General features: G+C 46.0%; 1 protein-coding gene and 1 non-coding gene across 3 annotated transcripts in view; both read right to left on the reverse strand.

Annotated features, from left to right (window-relative positions):
* RDH5 (retinol dehydrogenase 5) overlaps window positions 1–26,433 on the reverse strand; it is a 149,073-nt gene that overhangs the window by 14,600 nt on the left and 108,040 nt on the right. The window lies entirely within an intron of this gene.
* Window positions 24,418–24,538, reverse strand: LOC135054175 (U5 spliceosomal RNA). The gene has a single exon (XR_010243411.1). It is a non-coding gene; the product is annotated as a U5 spliceosomal RNA (small nuclear RNA).

Raw genomic sequence — 26,433 nt, forward strand, 5'->3', positions numbered from 1 at the left:
AGCAGGGGGCCCAGGCGCAGCAGCGGGGATACAGAGCAGGTAGAGCGCCTCTCCAATCCTGGCACCTACCTGCTTTGCATCCCTTTGCTGAGCGGGTAGCGCCGGGCCTGACTCTCACTCTATTACATTTGGCCCATGGGATGACAGGGTTTGCTGGGGGTGTGACAGGATTGCTAGGGGGCAGCATCTGGAGATCATGCCTCCGAGCACTCCAAGGAAGTTCTGCCACTGTGCACATGATGATACCAACCAGCAAACACCGAACAAACCGATTACTTTTCTCCATGTAAATAGCCTGAATAACCCATAATAAGATTGAAGACATGTGTGATGCTAATTCAAGACAGCAATGCGGTTGAAATATCAGTATAATACAAAAATGCCAAAAATTCTGTAGAGGACATATTAGAATACAGTACATTTGGAGAATAAAGCTGGGTACACACTAGGTGATATTTTAAACAATATTGCTCATATTGACCCTTCTGAGCGATATCATTTGTAATATCGTGTGTACGCATAATAAGGTTAATGATGCACGCTCCCGTGGGTCGTTAACAAGGTGTTTTGTCGTCTGTACATGCACGTCAATCTTGGCTATATCGTCCAAAACTGCATGTTCAGAGTGGTGGCCGGGTGACATCACTGAATGATATCGTTAGCATATCGTTCAGTCTGGTATGCACTGTGGGGGTGATTCAGACTTGATCGCTGGGCTGCAAACTTTGCTGTCCTGCATTCAGATAGTCGCTGCCTCCAGGGGGAGTGTAAATTCACCGTGCAAGTGTGCGTTCCCATGTGTACACCGAGCTGCAAAACTCCACTGTGTGCAATGTCTGCGCAGCCCAGGACTTACTCCTACAGTGCGATCACAACAGGCTGATCGGGGCCGGAGCTGACGTCAGACACCCTCCATGAAAACATTTGGGCACGCCTGTGTTTTTCCAGACACTCCCAATAAACGCTCAGTTACCACAGCGAAAACGCACAGCAGCGATCAGGTCTGAATTACCCCCTTAAAGTGACTGCTCTGCAGAGGAACTTAATTGAGGCAGAGATTCTAACGAGATGTGGTGCAGGTGAGACTGTGTTTATACGACGTATACCCCTTATCCCCAACAATTTTCCTTTTCAATTCAGGTGCCTGCAGTTTCCTGAAAGCGTCTGCTTCGCTATGACAATCAACAAGTCACATGGGCAAATGCTCAGGGCTGCAGGTCTCAGGAGCAGCTGCTTCTCCCATGGGCAGATTTACGTGGCTTGCTCACGAGCTAGTAGCCCCAAGCATGATGTTAATCCCTGAAGGAAAAACTGCAAATATTGTTTACAAAGAATTTTTGTGATCAATGTGTACATTGAATATATACATGACAATATTAAATGGCACTACTGTCTTTGTAAAATTAGTTCTGCTGAGCAATAACAGACATCCACGTGTGTAGGGTTACCACCTCATCCCTTTAATTTTGGACACATATTAATTACACAGGTTCTGTGGCTGGCTGACTTTAAGACTCCATTTCACCTGGTTTTAATCAGCCACAGAACCTGTGTTAATATGTGTCCAAAATTAAAGGGATGAGGTGGTAACCCTACACATGTGTGAGGGCCACTGGCAAATGCTATATAAAATATATATGTATATGTTTGTTTTTCATAGGCCCCTACATGACTTGATGGATCTGGGCCATACTTGGTACACATACCCTTCATTATTAAAATACTGGAGGGGTTTCTAGTGAAAATATCTACCCCTTGCGGGGCCAGGATCCCAATCACGAAAATGCATATAGAAAATGTAGTGGTCTGCTTGTGTGTCTGTCTGTCTGTCTGTGAGGTCATGCTGTGATGTCATACTGGTAGCTACTGCCTATACCAGGACTTTGCTGCTGCTGCATTGTCACATTACTCCTAAAGAGTCCTAGCAACACACTGCTCACCAACAGTAGGCGATATCACCGGAAAAGCTATTCTCATAAGGGTAGTGACTGGTCATAGATAAGGGCAGCTTAATGCAGTGTGGCGGCGGCAGACTTGGAGCATAATTAATGAGCGTCAGAGGAAAATATATATGTTATGGTAAGAACTTACCGTTGATAACGGTATTTCTTCTAAGTCCACAGGATGACATTGGGATATGATGAAGCGACAGCGGATTTGCTCCAATCGGTCAAAGCTTTCCGGCCTCCCAGCATGCAAGTGTCCATATATCCCCGCCTCCTGGCTCAGGCAAATCAGTTGTATTCCAAAGCTCAAGGCAGGAGCATCATAGATAGCCCTAATCAGGCGATAAGAACACACATGCGAACCCTTCCGTACAAGAAGGAAGAGGTTAGTGAGTAAAAGAATCCTCAAATCAGGTGCGTCAGGGTGGGATCCCTGTGGATCCTGTGGACTTAGGAGAAATACCGTTATCAACAGTAAGTTCTTACCATAATGTATATTTCTCCGGCAGGGTCCACAGGTTATCCACAGGATAACAATAGGATTTCCCAAAGTAATTTAGTGGTGGAGACGCTCCTGATTGGACAGGAGAATCCTTTGCCCGAATACAGCGTCATGAGAGGCAAAGGTATCCATGGCATAATGTCTAATGAATGTGTTAATGGAAGACCATGTGGCTGCCTTACATATCTGTTCTGCTGAAGCACCACATTGTGCTGCCAATGATGGACCTACCTTATGAGTAGAGTGAGCAGAGGCATTAGCCAGAACAGGGAGATCAGCTTGAGAATATGCTTCTGAAATCGTCATCTTTAGCCATATTGCCAGTGTCTGCTTATCAGTAGAGATGAGCGCCTGAAATTTTTCGGGTTTTGTGTTTTGGTTTTGGGTTCGGTTCCGCGGCCGTGTTTTGGGTTCGACCGCGTTTTGGCAAAACCTCACCGAATTTTTTTTGTCGGATTCGGGTGTGTTTTGGATTCGGGTGTTTTTTTCAAAAAACACTAAAAAACAGCTTAAATCATAGAATTTGGGGGTCATTTTGATCCCAAAGTATTATTAACCTCAAAAACCATAATTTACACTCATTTTCAGTCTATTCTGAATACCTCACACCTCACAATATTATTTTTAGTCCTAAAATTTGCACCGAGGTCGCTGTGTGAGTAAGATAAGCGACCCTAGTGGCCGACACAAACACCGGGCCCATCTAGGAGTGGCACTGCAGTGTCACGCAGGATGTCCCTTCCAAAAAACCCTCCCCAAACAGCACATGACGCAAAGAAAAAAAGAGGCGCAATGAGGTAGCTGTGTGAGTAAGATTAGCGACCCTAGTGGCCGACACAAACACCGGGCCCATCTAGGAGTGGCATTTTTGTTCTCCATATTTTAATAGGCACAACTAAAAGGCACCTCAGGTAAACAATGGAGATGGATGGATTGGATACTAGTATACAATTATGGACGGGCTGCCGAGTGCCGACACAGAGGTAGCCACAGCCGTGAACTACCGCACTGTACTGTGTCTGCTGCTAATATATAGACTGGTTGATAAAGAGATAGTATACTCGTAACTAGTATGTATGTATAAAGAAAGAAAAAAAAACCACGGTTAGGTGGTATATACAATTATGGACGGGCTGCCGAGTGCCGACACAGAGGTAGCCACAGCCGTGAACTACCGCACTGTACTGTGTCTGCTGCTAATATATAGACTGGTTGATAAAGAGATAGTATACTCGTAACTAGTATGTATGTATAAAGAAAGAAAAAAAAACCACGGTTAGGTGGTATATACAATTATGGACGGGCTGCCGAGTGCCGACACAGAGGTAGCCACAGCCGTGAACTACCGCACTGTACTGTGTCTGCTGCTAATATATAGACTGGTTGATAAAGAGATAGTATACTCGTAACTAGTATGTATGTATAAAGAAAGAAAAAAAAACCACGGTTAGGTGGTATATACAATTATGGACGGGCTGCCGAGTGCCGACACAGAGGTAGCCACAGCCGTGAACTACCGCACTGTACTGTGTCTGCTGCTAATATATAGACTGGTTGATAAAGAGATAGTATACTCGTAACTAGTATGTATGTATAAAGAAAGAAAAAAAAACCACGGTTAGGTGGTATATACAATTATGGACGGGCTGCCGAGTGCCGACACAGAGGTAGCCACAGCCGTGAACTACCGCACTGTACTGTGTCTGCTGCTAATATAGACTGGTTGATAAAGAGATAGTATACTACTAATATTATATACTGGTGGTCAGGTCACTGGTCACTAGTCACACTGGCAGTGGCACTCCTGCAGCAAAAGTGTGCACTGTTTAATTTTAATATAATATTATGTACTCCTGGCTCCTGCTATAACCTATAACTGGCACTGCAGTAGTGCTCCCCAGTCTCCCCCACAATTATAAGCTGTGTGAGCTGAGCAGTCAGACAGATATATAATATATATATAGATGATGCAGCACACTGGCCTGAGCCTGAGCAGTGCACACAGATATGGTATGTGACTGACTGAGTCACTGTGTGTATCGCTTTTTTCAGGCAGAGAACGGATATATTAAATAAACTGCACTGTGTGTCTGGTGGTCACTCACTATATAATATATTATGTACTCCTGGCTCCTGCTATAACCTATAACTGGCACTGCAGTAGTGCTCCCCAGTCTCCCCCACAATTATAAGCTGTGTGAGCTGAGCAGTCAGACAGATATATATAATATTATATATAGATAATAGATGATGCAGCACACTGGCCTGAGCCTGAGCAGTGCACACAGATATGGTATGTGACTGAGTCACTGTGTGCTGTGTATCGCTTTTTTCAGGCAGAGAACGGATTATAAATAAAAGTGGTGGTCACTGGTCACTATCAGCAAAACTCTGCACTGTACACTACTGAGTACTCCTAATGCTCCCCAAAATTAGTAAATCAAGTGTCTCTCTAATCTATTCTAATTCTAAACGGAGAGGACGCCAGCCACGTCCTCTCCCTATCAATCTCAATGCACGTGTGAAAATGGCGGCGACGCGGGCTCCTTATATAGAATCCGAGTCTCGCGATAGAATCCGAGCCTCGCGAGAATCCGACAGCGTCATGATGACGTTCGGGCGCGCTCGGGTTAACCGAGCAAGGCGGGAAGATCCGAGTCGCTCGGACCCGTGAAAAAAAACATGAAGTTCTGGCGGGTTCGGATTCAGAGAAACCGAACCCGCTCATCTCTACTTATCAGCAGGCCATCCTCTCTTGTGAAATCCGTAGAGAATGAAAAGAGTCTTTCTGATGGCACTGGTATGATCCACGAAGATCCTTAATGCACGGACCACGTCCAGCGATGCATCTCCCACAGAAAGGCCCGGTACCTGGAAAGCCGGGACTACAATTTCTTCATTAAGGTGAAATTTAGACACCACCTTCGGAAGACACCCAGATCTAGTTCTGAGAACTGCTTTATCTAGATAAAAAAAAAATCAGAAATGGGGAATGACATGATAATGCCCCTAAATCTGATACTCTTCTAGCTGACGCCATAGCCAGTAGAAGGAGTACTTTAGCTGCCAACCATTTAAGATCCACTTTATTAAGTGGTTCAAATGGGGCAACTTGAAGGGCTTTCAGGACTAGACTTAAGTCCCAAGACTCTGTAGGAGGAACAAAAGGAGGTTGAATGCGCAGAATTCCATGGAAAAAAGTATGCACATCCTGTAAGTTGGCAATTTTCTTTTGGAACCATACAGTCAGTGCTGACACTTGCACTCTCAATGAAGCCACCTTCAAACCTTTATCCATTCCTGCCTAAAGGAATGCTAAGACCCTGGAAACTCTGAAAGACTTAGGGTCCATTTTCCGTTCACTGCACCAATGAATATAGGTTTGCCATATTCGGTGATAAATGCGAGTTGAGGAAGGTTTCCTTGCTCTGAGCATAGTTTGAATTACCTGTTGTGAGAATCCTCTTGACTTCAGGATAGAAGTTTCAAGAGCCACGCCGTCAAAGACAGTTGATCCAGATGTCTGTGATAACAAGGACCCCGCATCTGTAGATCTGGATGTTGAGGGAGCAGAAATGGAGCATGCATGACATTCTCTGCAGATCTGTGTACCAATGCCTTCTGTCCAAGCCGGAGCTATTAGTATCATGGCACCTGAAAGGGTTAAAGCTCGTCTCTGCTTCAATGTCATAGAATTGCTTGTGTTATAGAACTTAATGTTCCAGCACATTTTTTGCTACTGTCCTTGTCTGTTATCTTTTTTATACCGTGTGAATAACCTTCCTATTTGAGTACCAACTTGCCCATATATGCATATCCTTCCACTGCGGCAGTTCCTAGCCAATCATGTTATGTTAGCCCCCTTTGTGTTCTGTCCAATTAGTTATTGACTTTGGATATACACGCCCTAAATCCTTTCTTTTATATACTTTTGTTAAACCAACAATAAACAGTGTGAATCTTTACTGCTTGTGTTGTGCATGTTACTCGTAGCATAAAAGGTTTACACTCACGGACGTCTAAGAGGCTATCACATCGAGGGTTAAGGAAATAAGGAGGAATCCTTTCAAGTGGGGGCTCCGTCCGTGATTCAGTTGGTCGTCCCCGGATGGTAAGATAGAGAATTTATTGTCTGTCTTTGCCATACGGGATTGCGGTCATACACTGAAGCTGAATCCGTGTCAGTGTTCTGGGAACACGTGACCAAACATCTTTAATGTCTGGGACTTAAAGATACGTCTGAGAAGGGACCGGGGGTCCAAGCGCAATTCTCCAAAGACGTTAGTATCTGGGATACTTAAAATAGACCTGGGAGTCTATACATAACGTAGATTATACCTCGATTTGATTGTCTACTTATCATGTTATGGCCATAACAGATATTAGAGTATAAGTTTCATGTATTCAGCTTGACGGGTGGTAAGTGCACGTCTGTTGAATACCCTTATAACTTTCTTGCTTCCTATCACAATACGCTGCATTTCCAAGTCCCTGTACGAGTGGTGAGTAAACGTACAGATTATTACTATCGATTGCTTGTTAAAGTACTATGCATATGATATTGTGATATTGTCAATAACTAATTAACTGGTTAGCTGATGCATGCATAGAAAGTTGTTGGAAATTGTGTTTTTACTATGGGCTCTGGTCAGAGTAAGAAAACTGTATACCCCCCTCCGAGACATGTAAAGAATACGTGGCCCGTAGTTCTACCTCTGATTATTATTTGATTGATCCCTGGGTGGATAATTTAGCAGGGTAGACAGAGAAAGCAGGACAGGACCCATTCCTACGGGAAGGCAGTAATTACCCTTTCTATATGGAGGATTACAAATATCAGTTCCCAACAGCACAGAAGGGAGGAAGTGAGAAACTGTAAATCTTTGAAATCCCTCTCGCCTCCCCCTTACATTCCAATATATCCTGCGCTTAAAGACACAGATCTCTTAGCAGCAGTAACCCTTTCACACCAGATGGGATCGCCTCCAACTCCACTGCTAGAAAATGCGTCCACTAGCTCTATCCCTAACGCACCAGTAACCCAGAGTTTAGATAATAGTAAAACACTGTCCCAAGCCCACCATTACCCCCGATGGCTGTATATCTTATTTGCGCAAAGCTTGCAAAGGACGCAGCTATACACATATGAAGGAAGTCTTTAAAACCCGTGCTCCTTTGCCTGTGTTTCTTTGCCTGTCGCTGTAGCTTGTAAACAGAAACCTTCATAGTCTGTTACTGAGTTTTGGAAAAGGTTTAAGGACTGCTGGACAGATGACGCTGGCTTACCTTTGCTTAACTCAGAAAGCTTACTCATTTCCACCTTCATTAACAACCTTCTACCTTCTGTCATAGTTTCTGTTAAGCAAAGCGTCTCTTCCTGGACTTCTGATAGTACGATAGATTTTAAAAAAAAAACATCTATATGAGAAAGAGGCTGCAGGGTGTTTTGATGTAAAGAAACCTGCACTCACTCATAACTATCAGAACTCCAGACGCTTTGACAGACAGAACCAACCCCGCAGTCAGGGAAAGATTCACCTCTGCTGCCACTTATTATAAATGGAAGTAAAGTTCCCTTTTTTGTGGACAGCGGTGCAACAACCAGTGTTTTGTGTTCTGACCTATATGATGGTGATTTGGAAAAGACTGCTCCTTCAATGGGAGTCAATGGGATACCCACCAATGCCTGACTTAGCTCAAGTAAACCCCGCTCTTTGGTCGGAAGGTCCATATGACACTGGCCTAATCTCATGCACACCATATAAGGCCAATCTCAAACCCGACTCACAACCTGTTTATCAAAAGCAGTATCCCCTCTCACCAGTAAAGATAGAAGGTCTCCGCCCCATGATACAGCAATTCTTACAACAGGGTATTCTCAGACATATTGTATCACCATACTGTACTCCTGTGAACCCTGTTGCCAAAGCTGATGGCAGTATAAGATTTGTACAGGATCTCAGAGCGATCAATCAGTTAATTGTCCCAATTGCACCAATTGTTCCAGATGTAAACTCACTCATTTCTGCAATCCCTGCAGATGCTGCGTTCTTCTCTGTAATTGATTTGAAGAATGCCTTTTTCAGCATACCTGTAGATTCACAGACACAATTACTTTTTGCCTTTTCTTTTGAGGGTAAACAACTTACCTGGTGCAGATTATTGACGCACCTGTTGTCTCCAGGCCACATTGGGGCCCTGGCAACCTCACCATGGTTCAGTCCTGCTACAGTATGCAGATGATCTGCTGCTCTGTAGTCAAACTGAGGAGGCCTGCCGAGAGGATGGTGTTTCATTACTAAACTGGCTTTGTGAATGTGGACACAAGGTGTCCAAAACAAAAATGCAATGGTGTAAAAAGCATGTTGATTACTTAGGTTTTGTGCTCACTCAGGGAGAGAGGAAAATCAGTCCACAACGCATACAGTCTGTATTGGGCCTGGTCACCCCAACTACCCAGAAGGAACTACTGTCCTTCCTGGGTATGGTAAATTACTGCAGACAGTGGATATCTGATTGCTCCTATTATGATAACATTTTGAGACAAGCCACACTGAAGGACAAACCTAAAACTGTACAATGGTCACAAGAAATGTTAACTGCATATGAAAGTTTAAAATGTATGTTGATGAAAAGTCCGGCACTTGGCCTCCCCAATTATGTACTACCTTTCCATCTATATGCAAGGGACAATTGTAAAACCATGGCGGGGGTGCTCACACAGTTTCATGGAGGGAAGTTGCGCCCCGTGGCATTTTTTTTCCAAAAGTCATGCCAGTGTCTGTGCAAGGTATGCCTGCCTGCCTCAGGGCTTTGGCAGCCTGTGCAATGGTTGCAGAAATGGCCACTACCCTCACTTTAGGCCACATCACAGTACTCCACACCACACATGATGTCCTGGCAATACTTAAAGGCTTACACACACAGCACATGTCAGCACAACGCCTTAGTGGATATGAAGTACTCCTTTTGAGTAACCCTACCCTTACCATCAAGTACACTGCTAGTTCTTCTGGCCCTGCACCCATTCTCAATGCCCTTTTAGGCTTGAAAGGTCCCGAGGATGAACCACCCGACCTACATGACTGTGCTGCTTCCATTGAAGCTGAAACTTCTCCCAGACTTGACATGTCTCCCGTTCCCATACCAGGCGCAGACATAGTTTTTGTTGACGGCTCCTGTAGTAGGCCCAATGACAATACATACCAGGCTGGCTATGCCATTGTCACCCTCCCTGACACTGTGTTGGAAACCCTACCAATACCTTATCAGTCCGCGCAAGCTGCAGAACTCATTGCACTCACTAGAGCATGTCCCTCCCTTGACAACGTCCATCTGCTCACTCAACTTCAAGCTGCTGCGACTAATACTGATCTCTCCGACTGGACTTACCCAATTCTGCAGAAAAAATCCTAAATCAGGATTAATCTGCAAAGAGGGGAAACCCTGTGTGCCCCGGTCCGGTGCCCCTTTGCTCGTTGCCCATTGCCGTGGTGTTGGTCACCGTGGTGAAGCCACAACACTCCTCCTACTAACCAATGATTTTTATGTTATTAATGCCAAATCACTTGTGGACCAGTATGTTAGCAGATGCATCACCTGCCTCAGGAACAACCCTAATAAAGCTAAACACCAGCATCTTGAATACCCCACCACCCCTTTTACACACTTACAAATTGATTTTACCCATATCCCTGGTACAGGTAAACAAGAATATGCCCTGGTCATTGTAGATATGTTCTCTCGCTGGCCAGAAGTATTCCCAATTAAGTCAGAGGATGCTAAGACAGTAGCAAGAATCCTAACACAGAAAATCATCCCTAGATGGGGGTGCCCCCTGCAAATAAATAGTGATAAAGGCTCAGCCTTTACAGCCAAAATCACACAGGCCTTAGTAAAAGCTCTGCAGGTGGAGTGGAAGTTTCACATCCCGTACCACCTGCAGAGTTCAGGGGTCGTAGGAAGAATGAATAGGACCCTCAAAGACAAACTAAGGAAGGCCACAGGAGGTACCTTCCACAAATGGAAGCAGGTCCTTCCCATTATCCTAGCAGAAATCAGAATGACCCCACAGAAAACTCTAGGATACTCACCCTTTGAAATACTAATGGGTAGACCCTTCCCCACACCCTGGGCTAAGAAACCGTTGATGATACAGGAAGGAGATCTAGAACTTATAAGGGAAGAGTATGTCAGGGCCCTCATAACCAAACTTGATGAGATTGAACATGATGTCGCTTGTAAAAAACCCTCTGAATCCACAGGAACCAACACACCCTTTTAAGGTCGGAGACAGAGTAGTGGTGAAGATCCTCCCCCGCAGCAAGAGCCCAGGAGACTTCACCTATGGCCCAGAGGCGGAAGTCGTTGCTGTAACCCGAACCGCAGTCCTGACAGAAGAGAGTCCCACCTGGATCCATGCTTCCCGAGTAAAGAAAATTCCTAGACCAGACCTAGAGGAGGAAACAGGTGATTCCAGTGAGGTACGAACAGGGGCGGACAGCCCTGACCTCCCACCTAGCGAAGACAGAAGACCAGAGGAGGATGAAGAAAATGCCCCCTATCTTTACCCTGGGGACTATCTTGATAGCCCTACTGGCCCATTTTCCCCTCTCAATGACTGAGGTTGATATAACTCAGAATAAGGGAAACTGACACTATGGTATAACTCTTCCACCACATACACTGCAACCTACATACTAGATTATTTCCAATTCCCCCAACTAGCTGCTGTCCAAAAGTCTGTTGACTACCAGATCCGCGCTGACACCACAGACAACCTAAGCCCCGAGGTACCTTATATTTGCGTTACAGGCCATAACTGGGGAAATGATTGCAGCTCATGGTCCGCGGCTGCCTGGAACACAGGTACCCCATGGGGCTATAAGCCCGCTGAAGCCTTAGATGAGAAGGATAAACACGGAACATCATTAACTCAACGATTAACCCTTCTTAAAATGCCCAACAATTACTGCAACTCCCGCTCAGGCTAAAAATTGCGCCATTGGTGTGCAGAAAGACGTAAGCTTTGCAAGAATCATATAGTATAACAATAATGATTCTAAGAGGGGATTGAAAGGGTTAAAGCTCGTCTCTGCTTCAATGTCATAGAATTGCTTGTGTTATAGAACTTAATGTTCCAGCACATTTTTTGTTACTGTCCTTGTCTGTTATCTTTTTTATACCGTGTGAATAACCTTCCTATTTGAGTACCAACTTGCCCATATATGCATATCCTTCCACTGCGGCAGTTCCTAGCCAATCATGTTATGTTAGCCCCCTTTGTGTTCTGTCCAATTAGTTATTGACTTTGGATATACACGCCCTAAATCCTTTCTTTTATATACTTTTGTTAAACCAACAATAAACAGTGTGAATCTTTACTGCTTGTGTTGTGCATGTTACTCGTAGCATAAAAGGTTTACACTCACGGACGTCTAAGAGGCTATCACATCGAGGGTTAAGGAAATAAGGAGGAATCCTTTCAGCACCTTTCCCTTGCTTTATCTTTCCCACCACCCTGGGTAATGGGGTGATTGGAGGAAACGCATAAGCCAGATGAAAGTCCCATCTCACCGACAGGGCATCCACAAAGATCGTTCCGGGATCCTTTGTTCTTGACCCGTATATGAGTACTTTGTTGTTCAGATGGGACGCCATGAGATCTATCCCTGGCAACCCCCACTTGTCTACCTGAGTCTGGAAGCCCTTCGGGTGTAGAGCCCATTCACTTGCCTGAATGGCATGTCGACTGAGAAAGTTCGCTTCCCAGTTTAGGACTCCTGGAACGAACACTGTGGACAAGGCTGGATGATGAAGTTCTGCCCACTTTAGTATGTGACTTACCTCCTTCATCGCTTTTCGGCTGCGAGTTCCTCCCTGATGGTTGAGGTACGCTACTGCCGTTGCATTGTCCGTGCGGATTTGGAGTGGTTTTCACCGAAGAATGTCCATTGCCTGAATCAGTGCCATGTATATGGCCCGAAGTTCCAATATATTTATTGCCAGGCAACCTTCTTCCTTGGTCCATTGCCCCTGGAAACACAACTTTCCTGGCACTGCTCCCCAGCCCTGGAGACTGGCATCTGTCGTCAGAATTTCCCAATCTGATATCCAAAAGGGTCTCCCCTTGTCCAGATGGGATGTCTGTAGCTACCAGGCTAATGACCTTCTTACTTCTATTGTAAGAACCATAGTCTGTGTTTTTATCGTCTGATGCAACCCATTCCATTTGGCACGAATCAGATGCTGCAGAGGCCTTGAGTGGAATTGTGCATATTCCACCATGTCGAATGTTGACACCATCACACCCATCACAAGCTATTGTTGAAGCTGATGCCCTGGAGGCAAAAGTACCCATATCCAATGCTGTTTCTTCCAAGAACATTGCAGTCTGTTTTATATGTGCTATTTGGGATTTTTGCTCTCTAGAATCCCCCTCCAATGTATCAGCCCAGGCAACCACTGCCTTTGCCATCCAAGCTGAAGCCATGGCTGGCCTTATGACTGCCCCAGACAGGGAAAAAATGGTTTTTGGAAAACCATCCACTCTTATCCGTGACATCATTTAATGATGTTGAAGGCAAAGGTAATGTAAATTTTCGCACTAATCGAATTACATGCGTATCTACTTTAGGAGCCACCTCCCTTTTTAAACAATCCCCAGCTGGAAGAGGATAATTGGAATTCCATTTCTTAGGTATTCTAAACTTCTTATTAGGCATAGCCAAAGCCTCTTCCATGATTTCCGTCAGCTGATTTGACCCTGGAAACTCATTCTTAACTGTTTTGGGATGTTTTTAAACACAGGTGCCTTGGTTTTTAACACAGGCTCCGCTGAATCCTCTAAGGATAGAATGGATTTCATTGCTTTAATTAACTTAGCTATATCCACTGAGCAGAGACCTTCCTCCTCCTCCTCTTTGTATGCCGAAGTAGAATAAATTGAGCTTTCATCCTCCAATGAATCCTCATCTGAACCATGTGTAGCCTGTGAGGATGAAGATTTACTTACCACCGGCTTATCAGCCTGTTTCTTTTGAGAGGCAGCTGCTGGAAGTGATACACCCCAAGTGAGAAGCTGCATGTAAGGGTTAATCGTGTAACCTATCCCCGGTACAGGAGTTGGAGGAATTATCCTTTCAGCTATACTGGAAGTCTGTGCAAACATAGCCCAAGGTGGATCAACCTGCACCTGAATCTGCCTTGTATTTTTCAAGAACCCCTCGTGAAAGCTAAAACAATTTGCACATAAACCATCCTGAACCAGATCCTGAGAGGATAACACAGCTTTGCAAAACAAACATGATATGAGTGTTGGTGTTGAGTGTATCTTCCTCACCTTTGTCGCTCTTAGACATGATAAATAATCAACACTTCTACAGTGTACTACACAATTTGTGACTGTAATCACTTTAAGCTTTTAAAAGTGACATACAATCCGACCCTACCCATGCACCACCATTGAGGATCAGAATAGAACAAAACTGACAGAATATAGTAAAGTCAGCAATCACACTAGCAGTCAGTCACATGTTATACATTAGTATAATAAGCAATATAAGCACATCATCAACTACAACTACATTTCAAGTATGTAGGAGAACATATTACTGAATCATGTTTATACAGATCTACCATATTCAGATGCATTGCGAAAGAAACAACAGTAAATATATACAGACTCATATGCAATAGGCACTTATCTAACTATTCATACTCAAGAAGGTAGATAGAGACTTAGTGCTGTATTACCCATACTCAGTAGAGTGGGATACAGGGAGACTCACCTCGCTTCCAGGACCGATCAATACATTGGCGAGCGCTGAGTGGACCCAGATGCTACTAGTGTACACTGCCGCTCCATGAACCTATAGTGAACACAGACGCACCAGTCACACAGCCGCCTATGCTGCGACTGGGTTCCCTTCATGTACAGCGTCTGAGACAGAAGCGGGAAACAGTTCATGGCGGGAGACTCGGAGGAAACTGGTCATGAACCGGGGGGAGGGACAAACAGGAGAGCGTCTGATTCCCCACTGCTGACATCAACACTAGGGATCGCGGCCTCATACTATTCCTGGAGCCTATGATCCCTAAGGCCTAGCGCTGGTGCACCCGACGTGGCAGCCGCATCAGCGACTGTTTGGTAGTCTCCTCCCAAAACAGTGCGGCTGTGTCCGTATTCGCCTTCTAAGCGGAACTGATGCCTTACCTTCTCCACGTGCTCCGGCCACAGCCTGGTAACGTCTGCTGGACCTGCTAGTATATCCGACACAGACGCCCGCCGAAACAGCACTGTACTCGTGGGTAAGCGTTGTCGCAACCCGGCGGAGAGTTGTTGGCGCGACTCTTTCTAAGGTACGTATAAGACGCTGTTTAGAAAGATTGCTCAGAAAAATAGTAAGACTATAAAAATAAAATAAGAAAGCTTAGGGCTGCTAAAAACCAGTGGCCCTCTGACCATGGTCCGGCTCCTGCCGCACCAAACAAAAAACTGATTTGCCTGAGCCAGGAGGCGGGGATATATGGACGAGCCCGTTGCATGCTGGGAGGCCGGAAAGCTTTGACTGATTGGTGCAAATCCGCTGTCGCTTCATCATATCCCATTGTTATCCTGTGGATAACCTGTGGACCCTGCCGGAGAAAGAAATTATTTATAGAAACACATACCATTTATTATCCAACTTAAAATACTGTCAGTTTCAATTTAAAAAAATCCACCCACGGCTATATATATATATCTATATATATAATACTAGGTGATTCATCGCGCCCTACGGGCACTCTTCACACCGTTGTAAGGGGCTACGCCCCCTTAACCCTTTCATGCCCTTGTGGTGTGCAAAATGTTTATTATATGGAGTATTACCTCCAATCATAATTGTGTGAGTGGTTAAATATTGCATGGACAAAGGGCGTACGATGGTTAAGGTGCGGGTGGGGGAGGGAGTTTAGAGCCACCGCTGGTGGTGGAGGGGGGGTGCCGCAGATGGGGCACGGAGGTACTGCGAGTGGGGAAGGGGCGGGCAAATGCTTCTCCTGCTTCCCCTCTTGAAAGCAGTTAAGCTGCTGTCCTCCCTGGCTCTCCCGGAGTCTCGCACAGCAGCCAGTCACTATTCTTAGCGTCGGTTTCCCAACGTGCCACATTATAGGGAAGAAGATGCACTCAATAAACTACAGCTCCCAGCAGCCTTTAGCTCCAGAATGCTTTGGCGCTAAGGGCTGCTGGGAGCTGTAGTTTATTTAGTGTGTCTACTTCCCTGTAATGCAGCGCGTTGGAACACCGGCGCTAACAATAGTGACTGGCTGGCAGAACTGACTGACTGGCTGAATCAATGTAAAAGGTGAGAGCACCCACTGCACTGCACAGCTTTGTCACCTTTTACATTGATTCAGCGTCCAGACACCCTCCGTGATATGACCCACTCTATCTGTTACATTAGCCATCTCGGGGCTTCCAGGATAGCAGCCCAGGTGCTGTGTTGCAGAGTCAGGGCCTCTGGGGATCTGGGCGCAGCTGTGGCGGGGAGGCACTTCTGTGACATCACGTGCAGAGGAGGCTCCGGGACTTAGGAAGTATGCGGCGCAGGGAGGGCTATGAGGGGGCAGGCGGACTGGCAGTAGGACATAGGATGCTGCAGTAAAAGGATTATTTTTTTCCCTATCTGCAGCGCAGAGACTTGCTGCAGACGCAAGTGGCATACCCTCCAACTGTACCTTTTTGGCAGGTACAGTACCTTTTCTCTAACGTCCTAAGTGGATGCTGGGACTCCGTAAGGACCATGGGGAATAGCGGCTCCGCAGGAGACTGGGCACAAAAGTAAAAGCTTGAACTAGCTGGTGTGCACTGGCTCCTCCCCCTATGACCCTCCTCCAAGCCTCAGTTAGATTTTTGTGCCCGAACGAGAAGGGTGCATGCTAGGTGGCTCTCCTGAGCTGCTTAGAGTAAAAGTTTATTTTAGGTTTTTTATTTTCAGTGAGTCCTGCTGGCAACAGGCTCACTGCATCGTGGGACTAAGGGGAGAAGAAACGAACTCACCTGCGTGCAGAGTGGATTGGGTTTCTTAGGCTACTGGACATTAGCTCCAGAGGGACGATCACAGGTTCAGCCTGGATGGGTCCCGGAGCCGCGCCGCCGGCCCCCTTACAGAGCCAGAAGAACGAAGAGGTCCGGTGAAATCGGCGACAGAAGACGTTCCTGTCTTCAACTAAGGTAGCGCACAGCACTGCAGCTGTGCGCCATTGCTCTCAGCACACTTCACACTCCGGTCACTGAGGGTGCAGGGCGCTGGGGGGGAGCGCCCTGAGACGCAATAAAAACAGAAATACCTTAGGATGGCAAAAGAAATACATCACATATAGCTCCTGGGCTATATGGATGTATTTAACCCCTGCCAGTTTTCCAGAAAAAAGCGGGAGATAAGGCCGTCATGAAGGGGCGGAGCCTATCTCCTCAGCACACAAGCGCCATTTTCCCTCACAGTTCCGCTGGAAGGACGGCTCCCTGACTCTCCCCTGCAGTCCCTACAGAATCAGGGTAAAAACGAGAGAGGGGGGGCACTATTGGCAGCTAAATTATAAACAGCAGCTATAAAAGGGAGTAACACTTATATAAGGTTATCCCTATATATATATAGCGCTCTGGTGTGTGCTGGCAAACTCTCCCTCTGTCTCCCCAAAGGGCTAGTGGGGTCCTGTCCTCTATCAGAGCATTCCCTGTGTGTGTGCTGGGTGTCGGTACGACTGTGTCGACATGTATGAGGAGGAAAATGATGTGGAAGCAGAGCAATTGCCTGTGTTAGTGATGTCACCCCCTAGGGAGTCGACACCTGACTGGATGGTTGTATTTAAAGAACTACGTGACAATGTCAGCACTTTACAAAAAACTGTTGACGACATGAGACAGCCGACAAATCAATTAGTGCCTGTCCAGGCGTCTCAGACACCGTCAGGGGCGATAAAACGCCCGTTACCTCAGTGGGTCGACACAGACCCAGACACGGATACTGAGTCCAGTGTCGACGGTGAGGAGACAAACGTAATGTCCAGTAGGGCCACACGTTACATGATCACGGCAATGAAGGAGGCATTGAACATTTCTGACACTACAAGTACCACAAAGAAGGGTATTATGTGGGGAGTGAAAAAACTACCAGTAGCTTTTCCTGAGTCAGATGAATTAAATGAGGTGTGCGATAAAAAAGTGCTAATTTCTAATAAATTATTGGCACTATACCCTTTCCCGCCAGAGGTTAGGGCGCGTTGGGAAACACCCCCTAGAGTAGATAAAGCGCTCACACGTTTATCTAAACAAGTAGCGTTACCGTCTCCTGATACGGCCGCCCTCAAAGAACAGCGGATAGAAGGCTGGAAAATATCCTGAAGGGTATATACACACATACTGGTGTTATACTGCGACCAGCAATCGCATCAGCCTGGATGTGCAGTGCTGGAGTGGCGTGGTCGGATTCCCTGACTGAAAATATTGATACCCTGGATAGGGACAGTATATTACTAACTATAGAGCATTTGAAGGATGCATTACTATATATGCGTGATGCACAGAGGGATATTTGCACCCTGGCATCAAGAGTGAGTGCTATGTCCATTTCTGCCAGAAGAGCGTTATGGACGCGACAGTGGTCAGGGGATGCAGATTCCAAACGACATATGGAAGTATTGCCGTTTAAAGGGGAGGAGTTATTTGGGGCCGGTCTATCGGACCTGGTGGCCACGGCAACGGCCGGAAAGTCCACCTTTTTACCCCAGGTCACCTCTCAGCAGAAAAAGACACCGTCTTTTCAAACTCAGTCCTTTCGTTCCCATAAGTACAGGCGGGCAAAAGGCCACTCATTTCTGCCCCGGGGCAGAGGAAGAGGAAAAAGACTGCACCAGGCAGCCTCTTCCCAGGAGCAGAAGCCCTCCTCTGCTTCTGCCAAGTCTTCAGCATGACGCTGGGGCTTTACAAGCGGACTCGGACACGGTGGGGGCCCGTCTCAAAAATTTCAATGCGCAGTGGGCTCACTCGCAAGTGGACCCCTGGATTCTGCAGGTAGTATCACAGGGGTACAAACTGGAATTCGAGACGTCTCCCCCTCGCCGGTTCCTGAAGTCTGCTCTACCAAAGTCTCCCTCCGACAGGGAGGCAGTTTTGGAAGCCATTCACAAGCTGTATTCCCAGCAGGTGATAATCAAGGTACCTCTCCTACAACAGGGAAAGGGGTATTATTCCACGCTGTTTGTGGTACCGAAGCCGGACGGCTCGGTGAGACCAATTTTAAATCTAAAATCCTTGAACACTTACATAAAGAGGTTCAAATTCAAGATGGAGTCACTCAGAGCAGTGATAGCAAACCTGGAAGAAGGGGACTATATGGTGTCTCTGGACATCAAAGATGCTTATCTCCACGTCCCAATCTACCCTTCTCACCAAGGGTACCTCAGGTTTGTAGTACAAAACTGTCATTATCAGTTTCAGACGCTGCCGTTTGGATTGTCCACGGCACCTCGGGTCTTTACCAAGGTAATGGCCGAAATGATGATTCTTCTTCGAAGAAAAGGCGTTTTAATTATCCCTTACTTGGACGATCTCCTGATAAGGGCAAGGTCCAGGGAACAGTTAGAAGTCGGAGTAGCACTATCTCAGTTAGTGTTACGTCAGCACGGGTGGATTCTAAATATTCCAAAATCGCAGCTGATTCCAACGACACGTCTCCTGTTCCTAGGAATGATTCTGGACACAGTCCAGAAAAAGGTGTTTCTCCCAGAGGAGAAGGCCAGGGAGTTATCCGAGCTAGTCAGGAATCTCCTAAAACCAGGCCAGGTGTCAGTGCATCAGTGCACGAGGGTCCTGGGAAAAATGGTGGCTTCTTACGAAGCGATTCCATTCGGAAGATTCCATGCAAGAACGTTTCAGTGGGATCTTCTGGACAAATGGTCCGGATCGCATCTTCAGATGCATCAGCGGATAACCCTGTCGCCAAGGACAAGGGTGTCTCTTCTGTGGTGGCTGCAGAGTGCTCGTCTACTAGAGGGCCGCAGATTCGGCATTCAGGATTGGATCCTGGTGACCACAGATGCCAGCCTGAGAGGCTGGGGAGCAGTCACACAGGGACAAAATTTCCAGGGCTTGTGGTCAAGCATGGAAACATCTCTTCATATAAACATTCTGGAACTAAGGGCCATTTACAATGCCCTAAGTCAAGCAAAACCCCTGCTTCAGGGTCAGGCGGTATTGATCCAATCGGACAACATCACGTCAGTCGCCCACGTAAACAGACAGGGCGGCACGAGAAGCAGGAGGGCGATGGCAGAAGCTGCAAAAATTCTTCGCTGGGCGGAGAATCATGTGATAGCACTGTCAGCAGTGTTCATTCCGGGAGTGGACAACTGGGAAGCGGACTTCCTCAGCAGACACGACCTTCACCCGGGGGAGTGGAGACTTCATCCAGAAGTCTTCCAAGAGATGGTAAACCGTTGGGAAAAACCAAAGGTGGACATGATGGCGTCCCGTCTCAACAAAAAACTAGACAGATATTGCGCTAGGTCAAGGGACCCTCAGGCAATAGCGGTGGACGCTCTAGTAACACCATGGGTGTACCAGTCAGTGTATGTGTTCCCTCCTCTGCCTCTCATACCAAAAGTACTGAGAATCATAAAAAGGAGAGGAGTAAGAACTATACTCGTGGTTCCGGATTGGCCAAGAAGGACTTGGTACCCGGAACTTCAAGAGATGCTCACGGAGGACCCGTGGCCTCTACCTCTAAGAAAGGACCTGCTCCAGCAGGGACCTTGTCTGTTCCAAGACTTACCGCGGATGCGTTTGACGGCATGGCGGTTGAACGCCGGATCCTGAAGGAAAAAGGCATTCCAGAAGAAGTCATCCCTACCCTGATAAAGGCCAGGAAGGATGTAACCGCGAAACATTATCACCGCATTTGGCGAAAATATGTTGCGTGGTGTGAGGCCAAAGAGGCCCCTACAGAGGAATTTCAACTGGGTCGCTTCCTACATTTCCTGCAAACAGGACTGTCTATGGGCCTAAAAATAGGATTTTGGTACTTACAGGTAAATCCTTTTCTTTGAATACATAGGGGGCACTGGAGTACTCTTGGGATATGGGCGGCGTAGCAGAACAAAGGCACTGAATATTTAAATTTAGAACTCTCCACCCCTCCATATCCCTAGAGTACCTCAGTGTACGAACCCAGTGTTTTTACTGAGCGAACTACTATAGAGAGGTTGACAATGGAGAATTCCTATAACATAACGGACAACAACAAAGTTGACCCATAACGTTAGTGTCAACTAAACAGTTGACAGCATAACCGATAGACCTTTATAGTTTGAACCAATCGGTTAAAATGTGTTACCATAAGCTCCTTTGAGCTTAATACAAACCAGGTAAAACGTGTTACCCTAAGCTCCTCTGAGCTTAAAACAACCCAGGTAAAACTGCTCTGGGTGGGCGTCCAGTGCCCCCTATGGATTCAAAGAAAAGGATTTACCTGGTAAGTACCAAAATCCTATTTTCTTTTTCATCCACTAGGGGTCACTGGAGTACTCTTGGGACGTACCAAAGCTTCCCTCGTGGGCGGGAGAGCTGTTTGACACTTGTAACAGTAGGCAGCCAAAGCTAGATGCTGATGCCGCAACCATTCATAACGTGTAAACGTGCACAAACGTGGTGCACTGAAGGCTATGTAGCCGCGTCGTAGACGCTCCACGACCCGCTGGGTCTGACATTCCCACAGAACCTGTGGGATGAGCTATTACTGACGTAGGCGATTGTAACTTAGCCTTAAAGTAAGCCTGACTTGTAGTCATTATTATCCCACTGGATAATGTCTGCTGAGAAACTGGCTAACCCCAGTTGGCAGCATTATAGAGAACAAACAACGTATCCGTATCACGTACTGTAGACGTTCGGAACATATATAAACGCGTAATGCGTGTACCACATTCAGAATTCTAGAATGTGCTGTCAACACAGGAACCACTATTGGTTTATTGATGTGAAGAATAAGAAAGCGGAATTCGTCCGAAGATCTGCTTTGTCATGAGAAAACTCAAATACGGTGGCTTGGAATACAAGGCACCCAAATATGAAAACAAAACCCTTGCCGAAGCTAAGGCTAGAAGAAAAATGTTTTCCCAAGTGAGAAACTTAATCCCCATTTATTGTAAGGGTTCAAAATATGAAAACTGTAAGAAATCTGAACCCAACCTCAAGTCACCTGGCGCTGTAGGTGGGATAAATGGAGGCTGCACTTTGATGACACCTTGTAGAAAGGTGTGTACAGACGCAATAGAGTCAAACGTCTTTGAAAATAAGTTGACCACACAGATACCTGCACCCTCAGTGCAGATAAACGCAGTTTTCCATCCCACCCCGTTTAACAGAATACGGGTAACTTGAAGGATGATGTCGGAAACTTCCGAGCTTTACCACCTATGTAAGCACACCAAATTTTGTAATAATGAGCTGCCTTAAGCGGCTTACTAGCTCGTAACATGGTTGGTATAATACTGTAATGCCCTATTTCTTTTCTTAAGAGGGCGGTCTGAACCCTCACCCCGTCAACCGCAGCTGCGGTACATAGGTAATAGGTACATAGGTAACTATGGGTAAAAGAACGTTCCCTGTTGTAACAGGCTGGACGTATTATGAGAGCGGGCCAAGATCGTGTGCAAGTATTCCTTGGAGATTCGAGAAGCAAGCTCTCCGAAACCCATGAGATATCACTAGTATGACTGTGACGAACTGTCTTATGATCCGTTTTGGCAACGGAGAGAGCAGCGGAAAATGGTGGAGCCAGATACACGATGCTGAATGACCACACGAATGTGAGAGACTCCACCGCCACTGCCCTTGTGATCTGTTGTTTTGTACACATACTGAGCTTTTGTAATTGTGGCGAGATGCCATCATGTATACCTGAGGGTAACCCCCTTCTGTGGACTCACATATGAAACACCTCTGGATTTAATGTCCAGTTTTCAGGATCTAAATCCTGACGGGTGAGATCATCTGTCTAACAGATGTCCACTCACGGAATGAACCCCGTTGACATTATCACATAATGGTGTTCTGGGCAATTGAGGATTCGAGTTACCTGCCGCATTGCCATGCGGCTTCTTGGTTCTCCCTGGTTGTTGTGTATGCAACTCCCGTTGCGTTGTCTGACTGTTGGTCAGACTGAAAGCGAAGCATGTAGTGCATTGTAAAATGCACGGAGTTCCAGGACATTTATCGACAGCAATCTGTCGTGATCCGTTTCAGAACCTCTGTCGCTGATCTTTTTTAACTACAACTCCTGAACCTCTGAGACTCTCGTCCAGATTATATACACCCTCGCCCCTCTGTGGGAAACGCGAGTGAAGGCCGGCGAACTAAATCGCTTTGAAACACATCATTATTCTTAACAGGCGAATACAGCAATGTACCGCTAGTGTGCGTGTTTTGCACTAATTACTAGATGTACATTTGTTCTTGCTGGTGTAGTAGGTAAATGTCTTCGATTTACCGTATTTATAATCTTACCTAGGAATTGACGTCGTTTAGACGGAATTAGATGCGATTATTTTTGAACTTGATCTGCCACCGCAGTATACATTAGTAGCGCAAGTTAAAGGAACTTTGTTGAGACAGAGTTCTTATGAGCAGATCGTCTAAGTATGGAACGATTGTCACTGGCAGGTCTCTGAGATGAGCCATCATCACCAACATCACTTTGGTAAATACCCGAGGCGTTGACAAGAAGCCAAATGGTAGACCTGAAATGGTTAATGGTTGTGGCGTTTTGCAAACGCTAGAACCTGTGAAGACCAAACCGGAATGGGTAAATACGCATTGTGAAGATCAAGTGAAATTATGCAATTTTGTGGCTCCAATATGCAAATACTAACCGCAGAAAATCCATTTTCAAACTGCATTAAGTGACTTGCTGATTGAGACTGCGACGGAGCTGTCTGGTTTTGTTACCCCAAACAGAGGGGAATAAGTAACCCTGACTCTGTTGGTGTACTACTGCCTGGTTATAAAGACAGCTGAAAACTAGCAGAGACTAAATGGCAACCTGCCAAACCGTTCGACAGAGGCAGTCTTATCCTTTAATCTGTAAATAGCTGAGACATCCATGAGTTGATGTCTGGAAACCCCGCAAATGTAACGTGTAAAGACGCGCTTCCACATTGGAAAATGGAGATGGCCTAAGAGGTCATCAAGCCACTGGCTTGCTGACTGTAGCGTCCTGTCGTTACAAGGCGTGACTGTTTTGTACCACCGCCTTGAAAAAACTGAAGTCTAAAGGGATTAAACGCCGGCACAAGTATTTCCGTTTTGATACTGGATGCGGTAATGGCTGAATATCAAATTTAGGACCAAACAAGCTCTGGCCTTGTCGCGCTTAAACTAGCGACGATGAAAAGTGAGAATCGAAGTAACCGGCGTTAGCAGAAGCTTTACAGATATACTCTGCAGCTTCTTTTAACAGTTTATTGTTTCCATACATAGTCTAGTGACCCAAATGTATCTTGGGTCTTTATAATGTTTGACACAGACGCATTTACCAATGGCGGATCGCGTCATTTTGGAAACGATTAAATAGTGGTTAGAGTCTACTTAGTCTCTGTAAAAACGTAGACATTGACTCACTGGGCCGCACTATCTGAGTGCTGGACTAATGTACCCTTCTCACTCGTAGTTATCGGTGTGAGATTTGACATAGAATCGTGCATTAAATTATAAGACCAGTTAAATAAACACCCTGGTACCCAAAGGGAAATTGGCCCTTTGGAAAGACTGTCCTTCGTTAGTGCTGGTGGAGTAACTTCCGAGACTCCGTTACCGCTCTTTTAATTTGAATTGCCAATGCAATTTTTAGTCTGCGCTAGAGCCTTACTCGCTATGCAGACAGACACCACAATAGTCAACGGACAGACACTTGCACGACTTATTGAAGTTATTATCATATATATATTTTATTGCTGAAAAGCATATTTATATGAAACTCATGGTTGTTTCTCTCAACGGAAATCTGTAGTAAAAAGCGAAAGCTTTATTCGATCTGAAGAGAAACCAGAGTATTCTTTATGTGAAAAGCAATTCACATGGGCATGTGAAACCCGAACCAAATTCCCACTAACACCCCTGCGCCTCTGGTGGCTTAGAGATGTAGGGCAGGAATGTTCCAGAATTACAAACTGGAAAAACAACAGGAAGCATGTTAAAATGGCCCCTTTGCCATGCTGACTGTGATAATCACCTGAACAAGTTACAATTGTTCAGTGTTAATATAGCCTCTTATACAGTATAATCACAGTATGGGTACAACACATGCTCTATGAATAAATATATATATATATATATATATATATATATATATAGGCTCAATAGCCTATGATAATTACAGACATTAATATATATATGCTCAATAGGCTATTATACAGCATTAATATAGGCTCAATAGCCTATTTGATAATTACAGATATTAATATATAGGCTCAATAGCCTATTATACAGTGATAATCACATACATTAATATAGGCTCAATAGCCTATTATACAGTGATCATCACAGATATTAATATATATAGGCTCAATAGCCTATTATACATGATAATCATTAATATTCTGATATCACAGGACAGGTTATAATACATGTCTGCATTATTTACTGTCACCTCTGGCTGCATATATAACTGCTGTTTATATATGTATTTTACATACCCTTTCAGCAGTGAGTCGCCCGATTCCACCGCCCCCCTTCCCCCCTGTAACACTGTGTCTTCTCAGGAACAGCCGGGAAGACTTGCAGGGAGGCTTGCAGGGAGGGCGGTCGGACGGAGCAGCGGCCCGGTTGTCACCCTGTTAACGCTGTTAGTGAGCGTCTGCGGGTGGATGTTGTCGGCCGGACGGAGCGGCTGGGACGGGCGGACGTAGCGCTGCCGTCTGGAGCGAGTCTCAGACGTAGCGGCTGGGCGCTGTGGCGGGCGGTGCGTGGAAGCGGCATTCACTGTGACCCACCTAGCGGGGCGGCAGCCTGCGCTGACCGCCCCGTTCCCCAGCTTACCTTCCTCCTATTCAAGGCTGCGACGGGGCTTCTCTGTGTAAGCTCCGTCCAGCTTTCAAGTCATCTTGTTCCTGGCTGCGACGGGGCTTCTTTCTGTAAGCTCCGTCCAGCTTGTTCCTGGCTGTGACGGGGCTTCTTCTGTAAGCTCCGTCCAGCTCGTCTTTGATAACTTCTTGCTGGCTGTGACGGGGCTTCTTTATGTAAGCTCCGTCCAGCTCTTTGATCATTTCTTCCTGGCTGTGACGGGGCTTCTTTCTGTAAGCTCCGTCCAGCTGTTGCAGGAGACAGTGGGCTGCCTGTGGCTGTGAGGGTGCTCTTTGTGAGGACCGACACGCCATGCGCTGCCTTGCAGCGGCACCATCCCGGACCCATGTTTTTCCAGAAACTGGGAAGGGATGTGCTAAGTGTAAAATTAAAAATTAAAAAAAAAAATCAAAATGAAAAATTAATAAATCTTCCATCCAAGTGTGGGAATCCCACAAGCCGATGTTAGTGCTTTCAGCACAGAAAAAACACTGGGTTCGTACACTGAGGTACTCTAGGGATATGGAGGGGTGGAGAGTTCTAAATTTAAATATTCAGTGCCTTTGTTCTGCTACGCCGCCCATATCCCAAGAGTACTCCAGTGACCCCTAGTGGATGAAAAAGAAATTAGGGTCCATTAAGGTTCAAATTTCGGCCCTGTCGGTTTTCTTCCAAAAAGAACTGGCTTCAGTGCCTGAAGTCCAGACGTTTGTCAAAGGGGTACTGCATATACAGCCTCCTTTTCTGCCCCCGGTGGCACCTTGGGATCTCAATGTGGTTTTGGGGTTCCTAAAATCACATTGGTTTGAACCACTCACCACTGTGGAATTAAAATATCTCACATGGAAGGTGGTAATGCTGTTAGCCCTGGCTTCAGCCAGGCGTGT

Source organism: Pseudophryne corroboree, chromosome 2 (genome assembly GCF_028390025.1).
Source record: "Pseudophryne corroboree isolate aPseCor3 chromosome 2, aPseCor3.hap2, whole genome shotgun sequence".
Taxonomy (NCBI): domain Eukaryota; kingdom Metazoa; phylum Chordata; class Amphibia; order Anura; family Myobatrachidae; genus Pseudophryne; species Pseudophryne corroboree.